Below are 20,881 nucleotides of genomic sequence, written 5' to 3'. Positions count from 1 at the left end.
GTACAGAAATGGCATTGTGAACCTTTTTTTACTGACTGGTGGTACAAAAATGGCATTGTGAATATTTCTCACTCACAGGGCATTGTGAACCTTTTTTTACTGACTGGTATAAGGTCAAAAATGGCATTGTGAATATTTCTCACTCACAGGGCATTGTGAACCTTTTTTTACTGACTGGTATAAGTACAAAAATGGCATTGTGAATATTTCTCACTCACAGGGCATTGTGAACCTATTTTTACTGAAAAATGCAATGCAGAAAGGCATTGTGAAGCTTTTTTTATTGACTGGTATAAGTACAAAAATGGCATTGTGAACCTTTTTTTACTGACTGGTATAAGTACAAATATGGCATTTTGAACGTTTGTCACTCACTGGGATATGAGTACAGAAATGGCATTGTGAACCTTTTTTTTACTGACTAGTATGAGTCCGCCTCCCCGTAGTGTAATGGTCAGCACGCTCGGCTACCGTTCTGGAGGTCCCGGGTTCGATTCCCAAGGGGGGTAAAATAAATATTAGTGATTTTTTCACTGTCATATTTATTCAATATTACCCTGGACTGGTACCTGAAGCGGAGGGCTGATCACCTTTCCTTCATGTGTAAACGATCAAGATAACACTGCGTTTATATGACGCAGTGCCCTATGCACCATTGGGGTGCGGATAAGGGTTTTATTTTTATATAGTATGAGTACAAAAATTGCATTGTGAACTTTATCACCCACTGGTATATGAGTACAAAGAAAGCCTTGTGAACCTTTCATTACTGACTGGTATGAGTACAAAAATTGCATTGTGAATCTTTGTCGCTGACTGGAAATGAGTATTAAAATGGCATTGTGAACCTTTATCACTGGGTGGGATATGAGTACAGTTAGGAAGATCCATTAATGTGGGTGAATCACACAAGTCCAGCTGCTAATGGAAAGTGTGTCTTAAACGGTACAGTCCACTGAGAGGTCACCCGGGTCTCTGGTGGGTGTAGGACAATCAATTCTCTTGTATTTATTTCATCATACCATACAGATATGTATTTACTATTTAAAATTTACAATAATGTGTCCTAGCTGAGACCTATCAGCCTAATATTTTTGTATATTATATTGTACGAGTATATTATTTTAATATAATAAAAAAAAAACAATTGAAAAATACCACTTTTGAATTTATTAGTGTAAACACGACTTTATTTATTCAATATTACCATGGACTGGTACCTGAAGCGGAGGGCTGATCACCTTTCCTTCATGTGTAAACGATCAAGATAACACTGCGTTTATATGACACAGTGCCCTATGCACCATTGGGGTGCGAATAAGGGTTTTTATTATTAAACACGACTAGTTTAGAGAACTACAGATGTTCTCATTAACAAGTGAAAATGCAAACATTGTTTGTATATTCACATATTGATGAGAATATCTATAGATCGAGAAATTAGTCTCGTCTCCATTAATAAACTCAAAAGTGGTCTTATAAAAGTGTATATTTAAATCATCATATTTCTCCACAGTGTAACATTCACCAATTGTACCCATGATTGACAACCACACTACTCAAATTCTTTGAAGTTATCTATGTTCCAATATCGAAACATTGTACTTGAATCACTAGAATTCCACTAGAGACATCTATCGGTGAGATGAAAGAACCTTTTTTTAACGATGAAAAATAATTCAATTATGTTTTGAATATTGAAAGCATTAACTTTGTGGATCATATTGATATATTATTTCGAGAAATAAAAATACTTTGTGTTCTGATCCACTCACATTTTTATTAACCAACTAGTTTCGGCAACAACCTGTTGCCCTCTTCAGGGTTTCATTTATTACCTCTTCAGGGTTTCATTTAGTAATAAATGAAACCCTGAAGAGGGCAACAGGTTGTTGCCGAAACTAGTTGGTTAATAAAAATGTGAGTGGATCAGAACACAAAGTACTTTTATTTCTCGAAATAATATAATAATTCAATTAATTGGAGATAATCCAGATTTGTGAACACGTATTTGGACACACTCAAAATGTTGTAAAATGTACATTCACACGCGAGTTGTGGAGCGATTTCCGTAAGAATGTTATAAGAGCTTTAATGGCCTACCAGGTATTTAGGTGTATCGGTAATTAGTGGTCAGTTAACGCTTCCTGGGGTATATCCACGAGACTTGATAGTTGTATGAACTTTAACTGGGACGAATACGTCGACTTTCGCTTTCCATTCGATAATTCTCAATAGCCCGCGGCCATGGCAGGCCTTTCCAGGCGAACCGCCACTCGACGAGAGGCGAAACGAGAACGGTATGGCCGCCTGGTCCACTCACGATGCTTAAATTGCGGAAACCCGAGTGAAGTCACACAGGAGGGTCATATAAAACCGTTAAAATATCGTAAAAACGTGGCTTTTTACCCCTTTTCAAATGGCAATACACAATAATGTGCATAACAGGGTAGAGAGTTCATAAAATCACTGAACTTTTACAGAAATGGGTACAGAAACCTTAAAAATCTTGTAAAACGTGGCTTTTTACCTTTTTTCAAATGTCAATACACAATAATCTGCATAACAGGGTAGAAAGTTCATAAAATCAATGAACTTTTACAGAAATGGGTCATTTAAAACCTTTTAAATCTCGTAAAATCGTGACTTTTTAAAATGGCAATGGACAATAATTAGCCGTAGAATGTAGAAGTTCATAAAATCAATGAACTTCTACATAAATGGGTCATTTAAAACCTTTTAAATCTCGTAAAAATGTGACTTTTTACCTTTTTTCAAATGGCAATATACAATAATGTGCATAACAGGGTAGAAAGTTCATAAAATCACTGAACTTTTACAGAAATGGGACATGTATGGGACATGGGACCTTTAAAATCTCGTAAAAATGTGACATTTTAAATTTTTCAAACGGCAATAGACAATAATGTGCAGAAGATGATAGAAAGTTTGTAACTTCAACGAACTTCTATGAATAAAGACAATAATAATCGTTTTATATTTTTCCCAACCGAATAATAAAAATAATCGGCTGGCACGTATGAGGACATGAATGAACGTGGAAGAGGTGAAGATTGTTCGCAAACACAGATTAGTGTGGCGTTCTATTATCTCAGCCTCTTCCTAAGGGAAGCGGCGGAATGGTTAGATAATGAGTTATTATATTATATCATATATCTCTGTAGTGTAATGGTCAGCACGCTCGGCTACCGTTCTGGAGGTCCCGGGTTCGATTCCCAGGGGGGTCAAATAAATATAAGTGATTTTTTCACTGTAATATTTATTCAATATTACCCTGGACTGGTACCTGAAGCGGATGGCTGATCACCTTTCCTTCGTGTGTAAACGATCAAGATAACACTGTGTTCATATGAAGCAGTGCCCTATGCACCATTGGGTTGCGGATAAGGGTTTTATTATTATCATAATATTATATCAAGTTCACGGAGTTCACTCAGTTTAATTTACATGACCTCAATACAAAAATGCAACGTTCAGGTCAAGAAATTGAATCAACAATACCTGGAACCAATTGCAGGGAAATTAAATTAAATTAAGACATTGTATTGTGACGCAACTTCCAGGTTTTAAAAGTGACGCAGGAAGATAACGTAATTATTTCATTGTCCATTTAAACAAAACACATTGCAATAGATTTATATTATCCACTGACACTTCGTGATGGAATTGCATTTTTAATATGTTATTAGATTAAAACCAATATTTTTAGCTTTTCCACTTTATTTTTATTTGACCAGCGACCGGGTTTCATCGTTACCGACATCATCAGACCGGTGGGAGGCTATACAAATTGTTATGTTATATATAAAACAAGGCAGGAGTTGATAACCATGATTTGATATAATTTTATTGAGAAATTAATTTAATTTGAGTGAATTTAAGTATTGTATGATATTAAAAATATTTTATAAAAAATATTTTTAATATCATACAATACTTAAATTCACTCAAATTAAATTAATTTCTTAATAAAATTATATCAAATCATGGTTATCAACTCCTGCCTTGTTTTATTTATAACAACAATTTGTATAGCCTCCCACCAGTCTGATGATGTCGGTAACGACGAAACCCGGTCGCTGGTCAAATAAAAATAAAGTGGAAAAGCTAAAAATATTGGTTTTAATCTAATAACATATTAAAACACATTGCTTTGTAGGCACTAAATTCAACATTTATATAAATATTTATTATTATTATTTTCTTTTTAAAGAGAAATATTTCGCTCACTCCTTTCAACAACGTCATATATCAAAAAACTTGATTTTTCACTGAGATCGTTTTTTAAGTTTTTAAAATATAATGAAATGTATTAAAAATAAATATCAAGCCACTTTTTGAACTTTTTACTGTGCAACAGATCTTTTTAGGTAAAACCTGAATGTTTTTTTCTCCATGTGAAAAATATTTTGAATATTTAAAAAAATAATTGAACAATACATTTTCTTCAAAATGCAAAATCAACACTTTCTGCCCTGCAGCGGGTAAATATTAAGTTAAAAATATGTCGCTTTTGCTGGGATATAGTACATTTTCTGGGCATTCCGAAAACATGCACAACTGAAAATTGACTATTTTTTATATAAGACGTTGTTGAAAGGAGTGAGTGATTTGTGTTTTTATTATTTACAAAAATACTTCAATTTCATACTATTTCTGTGAGTCTAAGCGGGTCATTATTAAAAATACATAGTTATCAAATTGTGATAGTGGATTCGAACCCAGAAACTAATGAAAATGGTTCTTGTATATTTCTATATGAATATAATAATAATAATAATAAAACCCTTATCCGCACCCCAATGGTGCATAGGGCACTGCGTCATATAAACGCAGTGTAATCTTGATCGTTTACGCATGAAGGAAAGGTGATCAGCCCTCCGCTTCAAGTACCAGTCCAGGGTAGTATTGAATAAATATAACAGTGAAAAAAACACTTATATTTATTTTACCCCCCTTGGGAATCGAACCCGGGACCTACAGAACGGTAGCAGAGCGTGCTGACTATTACACTACGGAGGCGGACATATATAATGTTAATAATATATTACTTAATCTAATAATCGTATATGTAATCACGAAAAACTTATGACTGGATTAATTCAAACAGTTTGCATTTTCGCGTGCCGATGAGAACATCTGCAGTTCTCGAAACTAGTCGTGTTACATTAATAAACTCAAAAGTGGTCTTACTCGAGTGTTTTATTTATATATTAAATCATCATGTATTTCCACAAACATAATTCTAAATCAAGAAATAACGAAATATTCTTGTTTATGAAACCCTATATTTTTTCCATTTTTTCCTGAGTATCTGTGATTCGGAAAACCATTGAACGTATCAGATTTAACGAACGAGATTCACTAATAAAATCTGGGAATCGGTCACTCAATCGGTGCAAATGAACGGGTTCTTAAGATCCGGCTGTTCACGAACAACCCGCATCTAATTAACTTTAGAACAACATTCATTGAAACGGAATGCGGCTGATATAATATTTGACGTTCTAAATGCCAGATTAGCATGACATTCTTTGAATATTTCTATTCATTTACTACTCAAATAAAATTCAATGACATGGAAATATAGACTTAATTGATATTATCTTTTTGTATGGGCGCATTCGCAATTGGTTTTAATATTTGACCTTGCTTTAAAAACAGCTATTAATAATTGGATAATGGAGGTGGGTAGATATGAAATAGAACCTATCATTCGGCCATATGATCCACGAATGTGCCTTCGGCACAGGAAATCTCCATAAGGACACATTATTGTAATTTAAAAATATTTTTGTGTATGATAAAATAGATAAATAAAAATGATATTTTCTGGCGTTTTTCATGTATGTGATTATAATCCAGGATTCGGACCTCACATACAAATATAAGAGTTTCTGCTCTTTTCATCTCACCAATAGATGTCTCTAGTGAAGTTCTAGTGATTCAAGAACAATGTTTCGAAATTGGTTCATATACTATTTATACAACTTCCAAGAATTTGAATAGTGTGGTTATCAATAATGGGTAGATTGGTGAATGTTACACGTGTGTAAAGTGAACACTTAAACCAGCCTATGACGGTCGTCAGCCCCGTAAATGCCCGGACTTCCATATTCTTCTTCATCTTTGATAAGATGTCGAAAAATATGAGAGATAAAAATCCCTTCCCTCTTTACCTTCATAAAGGGAAAATCATCATACTTTTAAGTACATTTCCGGCTCTGTAGACGTATGTGTCAAAAATCCGAAGGCGTACCCAGCTGCCTTCGTTAAATATTATTAAATGATCATTTATATCTGTACCAACCTGTGTATTTCTATTATCCTATGTTGTTCCTTACTCCAGCTCCTAGCCTCTTGCCAGATATGTTCCTTAGAGTCTTCATTTCTGACACTCAGCGCGTTTTTTGTTACTGCGGTGTCCTCCCTGCTTTAAAATTATTCGCTAAGTAAACACTTTCATAAAAAATTATAGCAATTTTCAGTAGCGCGTGTAAGTATGGCCTTCTGTCCCGGCTACATACCTCTGAGTGAGATAAATGTGATAACATTTCGCTCACTCCTTTCAACAACGTCACATATCAAAAATAGTATATTTTCAGTTGTGCATGTTTTCGGAATGTTCAGAAAATGTACTATATCCCAGCAAAAGCGGCATATTTTTAAGTTAATATTTACCTGCTACACGGCAGAAAGTGTTGTTTTTGCATTTTGAAGAAAAGGTATAGTTTAATTTTTGTTTTTAATATTTTAAATCTTTTTCAAATGGAGAAAAAACATTCAGGTTATACGTAAAAAGATCTGGTGCACTGTAAAAAGTGGCTTGATATTTATTTTTAATACATTTTATTATATTTTTAAACTTTAAAAACGATTTCCTGAAAAGTCAAGTTTATATATATATATATATATATATATATATATATATATATATATATATATATATATATATATATATATATATATATATATATATATATATATATATATATATATATATATATATATAATCAATACTTTTTCTTTAAAATGCAAAAATAACACTTTCTGCCCTGTAGCGGGTAAATATTAAGTTAAAATATGCTTCTTTTGCTGGGATATAGTACATTTTCTAGGCATTTCGAAAACATCCACAGCTGAAAATTGACTATTTTTTATTTATGATGTTCTTGAAAGGAGTGAGCGATATAAACTCTGGGTAAGATAAGTATCGTGTTCAACCAATTATGAATTAAATTAACAGCAGCGGACCAAATTTGATAAATGATTAATGGCATCGTTATGTGTAGGTACTTGTGACAATGAGAGTCGTAAATAATAATGTTACGAAATGCACTAAATATGTCACACAAGTAGTCACTACGAATTGCGAAGGTCAGCTCTTGGTAACTGCTAACTAGAAATGTTCATGGTTATCACAACTTATTTACCATATGTTAGAACAAAATATCATTGCGGAAATATTTCGCTCACTCCTTTCAAGAACGTCATAAATCAAAAATGGTTAATTTTCAGTTGTGCATGTTTTCGGAATGCCAAAAAACTGTACTATATCCTAGTAAAAGATGCATATTTTTAACTTAATATTTACCCGCTTCAGGGCAGAAAGTGTTGTTTTTGCAGTTTGAATAAAATGTATTGTTTAATTGTTTTTTGAAATTTACTCAATATTTTTCAAATGGAGAAAAAACCTTCAGGTTTTACCTAAAAAGATCTGTTGCATAGTTAATAGCTCAATAAGTGGCTTGATATTTATTTTTAATTCATTGTATTATATTTTTAAACTTTAAAAACGTTCTCCTGAAAAATCAAGTTATTTGATTTATGACGTTCTTGAAAGGAGTGAGCGATTTGTGTTTTTATTATTTACTAAATATATTTTGTTTACTAAATATATTTGTCTGCCCCCGTAGTGCAATGGTTAGCGTGTTTAGCTACCGTGCTGGTGGTCCCGGGTTCGATTCCCAGTATGGAGTGCAAATAAATATAAGTTATTTTACACTCTAATATTCACTTAATATTACGCTGGACTGGTCCCTGAAGCGCAGGAGTGATCGTCTTGCCTTCATGTAAGTAACGATCAAGATAACACTGCGTCAATACAATGCAGTGCCCTATGCACCATTAGGTGCGGATAAGGGTTAGATAGATAAATATGTACTTCAATTTCATAGTATTTCTGTGTGCCTATGCAGCTCATTATTAGAAATAGGTATCAAATTGTGGTAGAGTGGGCTAGAACCGAAAAACTTTGGCTCAAGAGTCCGCGACATAAACCATGGGACCACAACCCGACACGTTTACTGTTAAAATTCCTACAAAACGTTACTAATTCTATGTTAAACCAATATAAAATCATTAAATCGAACCAAAACGTAACAATTTTACAAGCTAGAATTCCTGATTACTTAAAATCATTTATAATGGTAATGTGACGTTTTAGTGAGGACCTCCACATATCGCTCACTCCTTTCAAGAACGTCATAAATCAAAGAACTTGATTTTTCAGGAGAACGTTTTTTATATATAAAATTATAACACAATCTATTAAAAATAAATATCAATCCACTCATTGAACTTTTTACTGTGCAACAGATCTTTTTAAGTAAAACCTGAAGGTTTTGAAAGTTTAAAAATATAACACAATGTATCAAAAATACATATCAATCCACTTATTGAACTTTTTACTGTGCAACAGATCTTTTTAGGTAAAACATTAAGGTTTTTTATCCATTTGAAAAATATTTAGTATATTTAAAAAATAATTAAACACTACCTTTTTTTCAAAATACAAAAACAACACTTTCTGCCCTGTAGCGGGTAAATATTAAGTTAAAAATATGCCTCATTTGCTGGGATATAGTACATTTTCTAGGCATTACGAAAACATGCACAACTGAAAATTGTATATTCTTTATTTATGACGTTGTTGAAAGGAGTGAACGATATTCATGTTTGGGCGTGTTTCAACTGGCACTCCCTTCCATCTCCTGTTAGATCTCCTTCGTTCAATTATCTCCTTTACATAGGAATGTCGTCTGACAGTCGCGGTACCCAATCTTGTCCCATAGTTGAATGGTGTTCTTGATCAACCGCTAGAGACACCCACGCGACATATACTGAGTCACTCCACCATTAAGTACGACTATGTCATTCAGTCACAGTTAGCAATAGGTATATTTGTATTTATGGCATTCTGTATAGTCCTAATAAGGATCGAACCACCTTAGGACACAATATGCCGAACCCTCTTCTAGTGGAACGGAAGGTCTGCTGACGACAGTCAACAGTCCGGCTTCTCCTGAGGAGTGCAACGTGGCTTCCTCCCAGCAATGAGCAAATGCTGACAAGTTCCCGATTGACCCACACTAGATTATCCCTCCTGTTCCTAAAACAGATTCAAATAAAAACATATTAATCTCCCTTTAATTTTTTAACATCTCATCAAAGATGAAGAAGAATATGGAATTCTGGGCATTTATCTGGGCATAGTCTGATTTAAGTCATCACTTTACACACGTGTAACATTAACCAATTCTACCCATTATTGACAACCACACTACTCAAATTCTTGGAAGTTCTATATATATATATATGAACCAATTTTGAAACATTATTCTTAAATCACTAGAACTTCACTAGAGACATCTATTGGTGAGATGAAAAGAAGCTTTTTTGAGCAGAATCTATTTTATTAGTATGTGAGGTCCTGATCCTGGATTATAATCACATACATGAGAAATGCCAGAAAATATAATTTTCATTTTTATTATTTAAGCTTATAATTTGTCCAGATAATTTATTTACAACATTTTGAGTGTGTCCAAATACTTGTTCACCAAATCTTGATTATCTTAAGAGATAATAAAAAACTCCTGCAATAAGTTGCAGGAGTTTTTTTCATATTATTTTTTGACATCTCATCAAAGATGAAAAAGAATATGTGTAATAAGTATGTGTGTAAAGTGATCACTAAACCAGCCTATGACGGTCGTCAGCCCCGTTAATGCCCAGACTTCCATATTCTTCTACATCTTAGATGAGATGTCAAAAAATAATATGAAAATAACTCCTGTAAGTGGAGATTATCCAGATTTTGCGAACAAGTATTTGGACACACTCAAAATGTTGTAAATACATATTCATTTAGTAGAAACAAAAATCCAATTAATGATCTATAAACCTTGTCCATAATAATAATAATAAATAATAAATCCCTTACCGCACCCCAATGGTGCATAGGGCACTGCTTCATATAAACGCAGTGTTATCTCGATCGATTACACATGAAGGAAAGGTGATCAGCCCTCCACTTCAGATACCAGTCCAGTGTAATATTGAATCAATATTACAGTGAAAAAATCACTTATATTTATTTGACCCCCCTGGGAATCGAACCCGGGACCTCCAGAACGGTAGCCGAGCATACTGGCCATTACACTACGGAGGCGGACAAATACAGGTATAATAAAAGTAAATAATAAATGTAATTCCCATTTTTAAAAAAATATATATGAATCGTGCGGGTATTTTTTACTACAAGCATTTTCATACAAATAAAAAATGTTTGGTTTTCCAAGTAACTAACCAACAGGAAGGCAGACAGAAAGAATAGAACGCCACACCAATCTGCCTTTGCAAACGATCTTCGCTTCTTCCACATCCACGTATCTCCTCATACATCTTCAAACCTTATCCGCAACCTAATGGTGCATAGGGCACTGCATCATATAAACGCAGTGTTATCTTGATTGTTAACATATCAAGAAAATGTGTTAACGATCAAGATAACATCAAGATTTTCGTAAAATACTATCTCAAGGGCGCTCATGCAGATATGGATTCATTCAAACCCTTATCCGCACCCCAATGGCGCATAGGGCACTGCCTCATATAAACGCAGTGTTATCTTGATCATTAACAGATGTAGGAAAGGGGATCAGCCCTCCGCTTCAGGTAGCAGTCCAGGGTATTATTGAATCAATATTAGAGTGAAAAATCACTTATTTTTATTTGACCCCCCCTGGGAATCGAACCCGGGACCTCTAGCACGGTAGCCAAACGCGCTGACCGTTACACTAAGGAGGCGGATAATATATGTAAATATAATGTATTTACTTTTCTATAATAAAGATTGTGTTAAATAAAATAAAAAAAATAATAAAAAATCGTATTATTATTTTGGCACTGCGTTCATTTCTTATATCACGTCTTATAATAAATAAAAAAACACCATAAATTAATCGTAAATATCGTTATCAACCTACGTAAACAGCAAACCTGCAACAAACCTACTGAAATTTTAAGGCGTAAACTAGTAGTTACATTTGACTATTGTTTAAACAACCAAACAGTCGTTAAATTATCTCCGGTTTAACTGTGAGCCAGCAGTTAGTCATCGAGCATTCCGACGTACAAACTTTGATTACGGTTTATTTGTTAATAAACAAAATAAGGCATTTCTGCCATTGTCGAGTGCTATGACCACCTACTCATTTCTTCTCTTTCTACCCACAGGTTTTTGATATATATCCGTTTCTTTCTTCTTCGAGTTCAGGGCCGAATCAGATACAGTCCGATATTTTTTTTTTTTTTTAATTTGTAGTAAACTTATTATTATTAGTCTCTACATTTCTGACACTTTTCTTACATGTTGAAGAAATGAAAGCAAAAAGAAAGTGTATGAACCAAAGAGTAAAATAATAACAATACTATTATTAGAGCTAGTAATTTAATGAACTTTTCTCAAATCTTAACCAATATTTAATATATTATTAGATTAAAACCAATATTTTTAGCTTTTCCACTTTTTTATTTGACCAGCGACCGGGTTTCGTCGTTACCGACATCATCAGACTGGTGATGTCGGTAACGACGAAACCCGGTCGCTGGTCAAATAAAAAAGTGGAAAAGCTAAAAATATTGGTTTTTAAAATAAAAAAGTGGAAAAGCTAAAAATATTGGTTTTAATCTAATAATAAATTAAAAATGCAATTCCATCACGAAGTGTCAGTGGATAATATAAATCTATCAATATTTAATATTTTTATTTATTTATTATGATTATTATATTATTGATTATATCAGACGTGATTATTCACCCTACAGATATCGCTCACTCCTTTCAAGAACGTCTTAAAAAAAAAAAGATTTTCCAGGAGAACGTTTTTAATGTTTAAAAATAAAATACAATGTATTAAAAATAAATATCAAGCCACTTATTGAACTTTTTACTGTGCAACAGATCTTTTTAGGTAAAACCTGAAAGTTTTTTCTCCATTTGAAAAATATTTAATATTTAAAAAAAAAAATAATTAAACAATGCCTTTTCTTCAAAATGCAAAAACAACATTTTCTGCCCTATAGCGGGTAAATATTAAGTTTAAAATATGCCTCTTTTGCTGGAATATAGTACATTTTCTGGGCATCCCGAAAACATGCACAACTGAAAACTTATGATTTTTCATTTATGACGTTCTTGAAAGGAGTGAGCGATATATCAATATTATATGTAGGTGTATGTTTTTTTCCTGACATTTCTTGGTGGAACTGGATTTTATAGAATAAAATAACAACTGTGTTTTTCACAAAAAGTTTTTCCACACGAATTTTATCTGGCCAGCGCGGCGCACCAGGGTGCCGCGGCGCACACTTTGGGTACCCCTGGTATATATTATTTATTTTTTTATCTTTAAAATAAATGGAAAATAAATCGTTTAGGACCAAAAGTAATGTCAAAATTATCTACGGTACGTAGTTAAAATGAGCCACGTTATCTATCCACTGTGATCGACCATCTGAAACAACGCTGAAGAAATACCCGGGCGACATGAACGAAAAGGTATTCAATTGGGATCATTCCTCATTACGGTACTGTGCGCCCAGCCGTACGTGTATTCGCTAACCGCGCAGGTACCAACAGGTGGGAGCGCGCAACAGGTATACTATCTCCATCTCTTTCACTCTCACGGCACACGCGCTCAGCCGAGCGAACGTCTGTCCCTTACCGCATGGTATACACCTACCTCGACCGAGCTGTGAGAGTTCGCCGCAAGGAGGTGTCACATCAGTTCGAGTCGACTTTCCCGTCAAGCGAGATGGCTCGCGATTTTAACAACAAAGTACGCTCGCTGCGTCGGTAAATGCAGAATAACACGTCCAAAATTTTGCGAAAGTGTAAATAAGTAATAGAATCAATTAAAACAAGGTTTAAAGTGCTGTTTTTGAGTATTTTTTTCAAGTGTTGTGTTTGTTTTTTTGAGTTTTTTTCAAGTTCGCCAGGAATTTGCTCCGTCAAGATCTTGCTGTCCGGATTCCTTTGCAAGGTGTGTTTTTTGGTGTTGTTCTGCTGTGTGAAAAATGCGAGGGAAGGAGTAAATGAAAGCGATACCGAGAGAGCGAGGCAGACGGGTAGAAGATGTTGTGATGTGAGAATTTGAGAGGAATCTGCCATAACTGTTGACCCGGTGCCGTGCCCTACATACCACCGACTCGAGATGTGTGTACTGTGCGCGATACATCAGCGTTTTCAAACTGGGGGTCGCTGTGACATTGAGTAAGGGGTCGCGGTAACATAAACATCATTTTTTTGTGACACAAGGGGGCCTTTGTGACATCAGTTATAATAATACTAATACATACATACACACAATAATAAAATAGCGATTAATTGACTATTTAAATATAATAACACATGGAAGAACACTTTTGAGTTTAATAATGTAAACACGAATAGTTTCGAGAACTACAGATGTTCTCGAAACTATTCGTGTTTCATCAATAGGTGAAAATACAAACTGTTTGAATTAATCTATTATGCCTTTTTACACACGGAATAAAACAGCATAAAGTTTACTATTTAGATAATATTGTATAATTACTTTATAAAACTTTTTGTATTTTGAGTTTTTTAATGTAAACACGACTAGTTTCAAGAAAAGTACATACTTATGTATGTTCTCGTCAATAAGTGGAAATAAAAACTATTTAATTTCATCCAGTTTCGCGTGTTTTTTTTAATACACGATAGTAAAAAAGCTTAAATTTAATTGAATGAATATAAAAGTGGCATGACTTTTAATTTTTTTAAATGTAAATTCTACTAAATTCGACAACTACAGAAGTTCTCATCAACAGGTGAAAAAAAACTATTTTTAAACTTTCTTCTATTGTTATTTATCTTTTTATAGGTTTCTACTTCACCATTTTCCATAAAATATATTTAAAATTTACTTGTATTTTCACCTGTTAATGAGAACAACTATAGTTCTCGAAACTAGTCCTGTTATCATCAATAAACTCAGTAGTGGTCTTATACAAGTGTTTTATTTTTATATTTTATGGTATTTTATTATGGTGTGTAAAAAAAAAGGCAGACAAAACTTCTGATTGGATGAATTCAAATAGTTTGTATTTTCACCTGTTGACAGGGACATCTGTTGTTCTAAAAACTAGTCGCGTTTATCTAAAAACTAGTTGATTCATATAAATTAATCAATTGAAAAGTTGTCTTATACAAGTGCTTCATTTTATTAAATCATTAACATTGTGACATCTCAACAAAGATGAAGAAGAATATGAAAGTCTGGATATTCACAGGGCGTATGACCTGTTAAGTGATCACTTTACACACGTGTTTTATTTACATTGACAACCGCACTACTTAAATTTTTGGAACTCCTACACATATTGATCAATCTCATGTCACAGTACATTTGAGTTCACAACAGCCATCTTTGTTTTATTTAGAAAGCTTTTAGCAGAGACCCTTTTATTTTAAAAATCCAGGAGAAACACCAGATTTGTGAACAAGTATTTCGACACACTCAAAATATCGTGAAGTAGATTGTATTTAAAAGTTGTTTTTTTCTCTTCTTCAATATACAGCATTGAAAGATCGGCTGTCCAAATTTAAAACACAGTAAGGGACATTTTTTTGTAGTAGGTTTTTTTGCATTTTTGGACTAAGTAGAGTCTACTTAGTCCATAAATGCAAAAAAAACCTACTCCAAAAAATGTACCTTACTGTGTTTTTAAATTTGGGCAGCCGAGCTGTCCCACCGCATTCCCAGATCTGATACAGCATCTAGGCTTCCTGACAGACCTCTCTTGCAAAGCATTTTTTATTGTTTTTGAATTTATGAACTAAGTTGCGAAATTTATAGTGTATACAGTAGATACAACATTTTGAGTGTGTCCAAATACTTGTTCACAAAATCTGGATTATCTCCAATTACAGGAGTTACTTTCATATTATTTTTGACATCTCATCAAAGATGAAGAAGAATATGGAAATCTGGGCATATACGGGGCTTACGACCGTCATAGGCTGGTTTAAGTGATCACTTTACACACGTGTAACATTCACCAATTCTACCCATTATTGACAACCACACTACTCAAATTCTTGGAAGTTCTATATATATGAACCAATTTAGAAACCTTGTTCATGAATCACTAGAACTTCACTAGAGACATCTATTGGTGAGATGTAAAGAAGCTTATTACTAAGCAGAAACTCTTATATTAGTATGTGAGATCCGAATCCTGGATTATAATCACACACATGAGAAACGCCAGAAAATACCATTTTCATTTTTATTATTAAGCTTATAATTTAACCAGATAATTTATTTACAACATTTTGAGTGTGTCCAAATACTTGTTCACAAAATCTGGATTATCTCCAATTACTGGAGTTACTTTCATATTATTTTAAGCCCCGTAAATGCCCAGACTTCCATATTCTTCTTCATCTTTGATGAGATGTCAAAAATAATATACAGTAGATATTTAAACATTTTTATGCATTTAAAATGTTGAAACTGGTTAGTACACCCATCTATGTTCAACATCGCCCAACATGTTCGCCAGCTAATCCTACACAACTTGTTAGATTCAGATGTTGGAACATCTAATAACGCCCGAGCACATTCGAGTATCGTGGAAGGCCGGCCATATCGGGTTCCACCAAACGAGTTATATTACTTGGAATTTTAATTATACTATCGAAACAACTTGATTCGTATGCCAAAACAGCCTCCATCCACCGTCTAATGTTGGGGTAATAATGAATTATCACTCGGGAGGAATGTCTAATTTAATATAATCTATACATCTATACATTATATACATCTCACCAATAGATGTCTCTAGTGAAGTTTTAGTGATTCATGAACAAGGTTTCTAAATTGGTTCATATATAGAACTTCCAAGAATTTGAGTGGTGTGGTTGTCAATAATGGGTAGAATTGGTGAATGTTACACGTGTGTAAAGTGATCACTCAAACCAGCCTATGACGGTCGTAAGCCCCGTAAATGCCCAGACTTCCATATTCTTCTTCATCTTTGATGAGATGTCAAAAAATAATATGAAAATAACTCCTGTAATTGGAGATAATCCAGATTTTGTGAACAAGTATTTGGACACACTCAAAATGTTGTAATATAATCAACCTATAAAGGATTGTGTAAGACTCGTTTTGTGTTTATAACAACCGATATAATCAATATTTTCATTCATCATTTTATTTTGCAAAATTCGCTTACGTAAAAACTTTGTTTTCATATGTTGGTAACGAATGACGTCACAGAAACGAATCCACACTACTACTATTACAACTCTATAAAGCAGATACATAAAGGGATACGCCCCATAACGCGCCCGATGACGTAAAATTTGATGACGTATAGCCGTGTCCGTTTTTCGTTTCATTCAAATATCTAAAGTTTACATCAGTGCTCCGCAACCGGTGTGCCGTAGCGCAGTGGTGTGCCGTGAGCCAGATACAGGTGTGCCGCGATCAAATTCAATGACATTTTACAATTTTTCATTTTGTATTTAATACACGATGACAAAATATTTTTCTTAATATTGTCTATTTTTCAAAACGTAGGATATAGTAATTCTTCTCTACCTCAACCCTTATCCGCAACCCAATGGTGCATAGGGCACTGCATGGTATAAACGCAGTGTTATCTTGATAGTTAACACATAAAAGAAAGGTGATTAGCCCTCCGCTTCGGGTACCAGGCCAGGGTAGTATTAAATAAATATAAGACTGAAAAAATAATTTATATTTATTAACCCCCCCCCCCTCAGGAAATCGAACCCGGGACCTCCAGAATGGTAGCTGAGCGTGCTGACCATTAAACTACGGAATAATTACTACAATTAAATAATTTTTCAATGGTCTATATATTTAGCTTTTGGTGTGCCGCTGAATACTAGGAAGAATTTTACTGTGTCGTCGGTGAGAAAAGGTCGCAGAGCACTGGTTTACATCTTCATATCTCCCTTACTTCTATACAGATTTCAATAAGACTTTTACCGATTGTCTTGTGATTATCGAGCGTTTTCGCTTTCTTAAATCGATCGATCCTATCGACGTGATAAAGCCAGCACAATTGTCTATAAATGGACAAAATTTCTTTTTATTAGAAATTTCTCACTACCGATTTACTTTTTCTACAATATCCGAATCAAATCAAATCCGAATAGTTATTACAATTTTCTTTTATCGACGATCAATCATCATGCGTTCTTTCAATGATTTCAATAAACAATCGTACACGCTACATTCACTTTTTTCACCAGTGTTGAAAATTGGCATTTTTTATTCAAGTTTCACTTGGTGAACACCACTGTTTATCAAAATCTATCATGTCACGTGTTTCGATGCCTTCCTCATCATTTTCAAACACCGAATGTTTCAAAATGTGGTTGAAAATGATGCGGAACGTTTCGAAACACATCGCCCACTACTTTCAACAACGTCATATATCGAAAATCTTCAATTTTCAGTTGTGCATGTTTTTGGAATGCCCAGAAAATGTACTATATCCCAGCAAAAGCGGCATATTTTTAACTTAATATTTACCCGCTACAGGGCAGAAAGTGTTGTTTTTGCATTTTGAAGAAAATGTATTGTTTAATTATTTTTTTTTAATATACTATCTAAATATTTTTCAAATGGAGAAAAAACATTCAGGTTTTACCTAAAAAGATCTGTTGAATCTCAGTTTAATTTTCTTTAAACTCAGGTAACATTTAACGTTATTTGAAATGTTTTGTTAAATTTTTTTTGGATTGAAAAAAAATGTTTTTTTTGAAAAAAAGTTATTTCCAAATAAACGTATGGTTTAAAAAAAAATATTTATACAAAGGTAAGAAATTCATCCAAAAAAACAGACATGCAATGAATATCCTTTAAAAATGGGCGTGAAATGGCGTCCAGCTCTCAGCGCAGCCGGACACTTATTGAATTTATTATTATTTTGAGTAAGGCTTAAATTCTTAACAAAAGTATTTTTCCAGTAGTTAATATTACAATTTATAAAAAAAGACAAGCAAAATTTCTAACTGTATGAATTCAAACGTTCAAAGTTTGTATTTTCACCTGTTGATAAGAACATCTTAGTTCTCGAAACTTTCCTTTTCTCGGTCTTATACAAGTGTTTAATTTTTATATCTGACACAATACCTCACCCAGATCACACTATCGTTATTTTAAATTTACACAAAAGAAAAAATGATCGCTGCTTTAAAATCTAGTCAAATTAATATTTTAATTGCTGTTCATAAATTTTGATAACCTTTTTACGAAAAAATACACTCGTAAATTTTAATGGCCATTTTGTTAGAATGAGTACTGGCAGTGGCGTACACAGAGAATGGATCTTTGTCAGACGGGAGGAATATCGAATTTAACATACTCAACCTATAAAGGATTGTGTTAGACTCGTGAAGTGTTTATAACACCCTATAAAATCAATATTTTCGTTCATCATTTTCTTTTGGAAAATTCGCCTTCGTAAATACGTTGTTTTCGTAAGTTGGTAATGAATGACGCCACAGAAACGATGGACTTACTTGAATATTGGTAACATTGCTAAATTATTGGCGTCTCTATTTGTTGATGTCTATGGTCCACTCTCCCACCCCGCCCCTCATATTTGTATAACACAAATGGTGGTGTAGTGGTAAACAAACAATCCACACTACTACTATTACACATCTATAAACCATATGACGTCTTAAAACGTTCGATGACGGAAAATGATGACGTATGCGAACTCACGTTTTTCGTTTTATTCAAATATCTAAAGTTTAATCCTTAATATCTCCCTTAGTTCTCTACAGATTTTAATAAGATTTTAATAGTATTGTGATTTTACATCTCACCAATAGATGTCTCTAGTGAAGTTCTAGTGATTAAAGAACAAGGTTTCTAAATTGGTTCATATATAGAACTTCTAAGAATTTGAATGGTTGTCAATAATGGGTAAAATTGGTGAATGTTACACGTGTGTAAATAAATCACTTAAACCAGCCTATAACGGTCGTCAGTCCCCTAAATGCCCAGACTTCCATATTCTTCTTCATCTTTGATGACATGTCAAAAAATAATATGAAAATAACTCCTGTAATTGGAGATAATCCAGATTTGTGAACAAGTATTTGGACACAATCATAAGTATTAGTTTGGCATTCTTATGTGGTGACCAGTATATGGCTGTCAAAACTTAAAACACAGTAAGGGACATTTTTTTGTAGTACGTTTTTTTTGCATTTTTGGACTAAGTAGAATGTAAAAATGCAAAAAAACGTACTACAAAAAATGTCCCTTACTGTGTTTTGAGTTTGGACAGCCGTATACTGGTTGCGTTTTTATATGTCAAGCGGGTAAGTTAGGGCAGGCACTGTTTTTCTGCCTATATGGAATGCACGCCCCTGGATACTGGATACCGTTTCAGTATGATTGAATAACACAATGAAATTAATTTACGATCATCACGATTGGATCAGTGCATAATACGAGAAACTCAACAATGCGTTGCTTTGCTTTACAATTTTCGAGATAAAGTATGGTAGTCTGTGGCTGCTTTAATGGATTCCATTTCCGTAATATATGGATTCGTGAGTCTTTTAATGGGTTAGGTTGGGGGTTCCCAACCTTGCGAGTAAACACGTTTTTACCGCAATGTCAGCGCCATCTGTTTTCGTAACAGTCTTCCTCTTCCCTTTGTTATCTTCCCTTTTTTTTTACTTACATCCTTTGCAAAGAAGTAATTTTTATCGTCATTCACATTTCATTATATTGTATTTTTTACACAGTTGTAATTGCTTCTAAAAATATATAAAACGACTTACAATGTACTAAATGTTACAAATAATACATACACCTATATATATATATATATATATATATATATATATATATATATATATATATATATATATATATATATATATATATATATATATATATATATATATATATATAAATATATATAGTACTATACTATTGTATATTACTATGTACTATAGTACATAGTAGTTTTGGGCATTCCGAAAACATGCACAAGTGAAAATTGACGATTTTTGATATATGACGTTGTTGAAAGGAGTGAGCGACATTTTTCACACTAATGCGACCACTACTGTTATGAGGTTGGCAGCCTCTGCTTTAAATCAACATCATTCAGTACAACCGATGCCGTTTTCTTAGCACTTAGTATTTGAAAAATAAACAATGCGTTTTTTCACTATAATCGTTTATTCGTGGGTCGTTTCGACCCAAATTTTATCTATAAGACTACCGAATCACGAATGACTCGCTGAGAAATTACCGCGGTGTGGTTTTTACATACGGTGTTTATTTTTTTACACGTTTTCATATATGGGATGCAGATGATTTTTTCCCCAATATAGATTCATTGATTAAGGCCCAGCATTCGTTTAGTCGCATCTTAATTTTCTCTAAATCCAGGTAAAATTTTACGAAATTTTATTTTTATTTTCTTAAAACACCGTTTTTGGATTGAAAAAATAAGTTTTTCTTCGAAGTAATTATAT

At 33.4% G+C, this 20,881-nt stretch overlaps 1 protein-coding gene across 4 annotated transcripts in view; it reads left to right on the top strand.

Annotated features, from left to right (window-relative positions):
- The window catches only part of jbug (filamin-type immunoglobulin domains fbug), a 152,352-nt gene that overhangs the window by 59,165 nt on the left and 72,306 nt on the right, over positions 1-20,881 (top strand). The window contains exon 1 of one of the 4 annotated variants that reach the window (XM_088270462.1): positions 13,096-13,349. The exons of the other annotated variants lie outside the window; for them this stretch is intronic. The gene's annotated coding sequence lies outside the window, so the exon portion shown is untranslated. Of the gene's footprint in view, positions 1-13,095; positions 13,350-20,881 lie in introns of those variants that run through there. 4 annotated transcript variants of the gene reach the window in all.

Source organism: Brachycentrus maculatus, unplaced genomic scaffold (genome assembly GCF_059751285.1).
Source record: "Brachycentrus maculatus isolate JH-2025_06_01 unplaced genomic scaffold, ASM5975128v1 h1tg000386l, whole genome shotgun sequence".
Taxonomy (NCBI): domain Eukaryota; kingdom Metazoa; phylum Arthropoda; class Insecta; order Trichoptera; family Brachycentridae; genus Brachycentrus; species Brachycentrus maculatus.
The sequence above is the reverse complement of the archived record's forward strand: the minus strand, read 5'-3'. Positions and strand labels throughout refer to the sequence as shown.